Consider the following 2,536-nt stretch of genomic DNA (forward strand, 5'->3'; position numbering starts at 1 on the left):
ATCCACTTGTTGCCCTATCCGTTTCCCTGCATTTGTAAAGGTCACCTCCCACATTACTTACTATAATACAAGTATCTAGGAAAATAAATCACTATCGACATCCAACACTACCTATCTACGGTAACTCCCCTCCACCGACTCTCAACTAAACACAGAAAAATAAGCGATATTAACGACAATATACACACATGTATAACATAAAATTATGAGACGTAAGTGCTAATGCGATACGGGCCCAAACACACCGTACATACATGCTATCTCGATGTCATTGCTCGAGCAGCGCACGAGGACCCATGGTGTCCATGTACCACTCATTCCGGAATACTCCTTGGACCCAAGCACAAACCTCCGCTCCGGAACGAACCTCGGACGTGGATCCAAATCATGTGCATATATGTACTTCACGTACTCAACTCAACGGCCACAAGGCCAGATAACACAATGCCCATACTCGCCCATTGCCCTACCGTATTTCCCATAAACCATGCAATGAATGCACGAAACTACATGACTAACAATCATAATTCCGCCCTTGATGGGCGTAACGCCAACCAACTCAATATAATTCTTTAATAAACCTTTATTTTCAAGGAAACAACCATATGAACGTTCAACAAAATAGGATATATAGATCAATTCACCCCCTTGCATAAAGTAAACACGAGGTAACTCCTTAGCGCCAACATCACTTTCTATTAAACTAATCATTATTACTATAGCCATCATTCACCCCATATTTTTTTCCCACTAACAAGTCTGTCCATCCAAACTCCGTGTCTGAAGGCCTAAGCACGCATTCTCCCGTCAACTCTAAGTGTATATATGATTCGCTAATCAAAGTCTAACTAAAGTAAACCATAACCTACCACTTTGACAAACAGCTATCTGATTCTCTATGAATTTCTTGTCCTTTTAGCCTTCGTCCGAGTCCATGAGCGATAATATTTGTAGGGAATGGTGCAAAAGAAATTAGAAGGTTTTTTTTTATTGGGGTCAATGGTTTTTCTTTCATATGGAACCCTAGGAGCAGTCCTTGAGAGTCTTTTGTTGAAAAATGAGAGAAAAATAGACTAAGTAGCCAAATTCGGGCTACTGCCCGGCCGTGCGGCTACCACGGTAAGCGGTCACTACACCGCTATAGCGGCCCGCTTTATTTCTCCCCAAAAATTTTTTAAATTTTCCGAAATTAAATTTTTTTCCCATTCTTAACCCCCAACAATCAGGGTTTTTATTATTTCAATCCGACCAGATTAAGTTTCAAAATATTAAATAACGCCCCGAGGTCAAACAGAACCAATTAACTCCGTTCGCCCCAAGGGGGGGGTGGGGTAAGGGCACCCCCCGGGTCAAAAACCCAGAAACGGTCTCGAGCCATTTTGGGGAAAAAAGATGAACGACAAAACAAAAAAAAAAACCAAAAAAAAACCCCCTTCCCCCCATAACGGGGTGGACCGCATGCGGCCCCCCCCAGCGGAAAATGGCCCCGGAACCCAAAAAATAAAAAAAAGGGTGAGTTCACCCTCCCATTTCCCTCTACCCCCTAACCGAAAACCTCCCACTTCTCACGAAAATTTTCCCCCTTTAACACTCTCCCCCTTCTCCCTCCCATCCTTATAACCCCCCAACCCCTACCATTTACCAAAATCCTTACAAAAACGGAAAAGGTTTTTCATATCAAATTTTCATTTTTCTCGGGCTTAATCTCCCCCCATTTCGGTATGTTCTCCTTTACAAACCCTTTTCTTGATGTGGTTTTTTTTCGAAAATCCCATGCAACCTGATTGGGAAAAATTAAATTTTCTAGAAAAGGGTTTGGGTTCTTGGGGGGGTTTCCTTTTATCACGGGGGAATTTCCCTTATAAAACCAGCAACCTTTTTTGATTTTTAGGAGGGTTTTTTTTTGTCGGGGGTTTTCTTCTATGGTGCAATTTTTTTTTTGGGTTTTTGTTAAAATTTTGTTTGGGGATAAAAATAGTAGAACAAGTTATAAAAAAAACAGCATGCTATCTTACTCTTATTTCCCGACAAAACGGGGAAAAAGGGGGGAAAATTTTGTTTGACGGGGGGGAAGAATTTCACGACGAAAAAGTGGCCCCGGGGGGCGGTCCTTCCATCCAAAAGGTAGCATAGCGGGGAAATGTGCGGGAGGGGCCCCCGGGTTGGGCCCCGCCGCATGGACCCGCGCGGCCCGACCCAAGCACCCCGCAACGCCGCGCTGGCTTTTAGGGCCCCCACCCCGGGCCCCGCTTGGGCCCCCGCCACTATTTTACCACGGGGAGCCTTCGGAAATTTAAATTTTTTGGTTTTTTACTATTCCAAGGTCTATCACGCTAACTTTTTATGAAACTAACTCCCTCGTTCCCCGGGTTAACTCCCCAAAATCATGGGATCAACAACAACAACAAGGACAACAACCCCCGTCCCCCCTATTCGTTCCCAACAATTTTAAAGCTGTTTAGGAGCCAGCCAAGGGGCCCTTTGGGGGGTTTTTGTTAGGAAACATTAAAAATGGCCGAAATTTTACCGACCCCCC

The sequence above is a fragment of the Lycium ferocissimum genome, chromosome 6 (genome assembly GCF_029784015.1).
Source record: "Lycium ferocissimum isolate CSIRO_LF1 chromosome 6, AGI_CSIRO_Lferr_CH_V1, whole genome shotgun sequence".
In the NCBI taxonomy this organism is placed as follows: Eukaryota; Viridiplantae; Streptophyta; class Magnoliopsida; order Solanales; family Solanaceae; genus Lycium; species Lycium ferocissimum.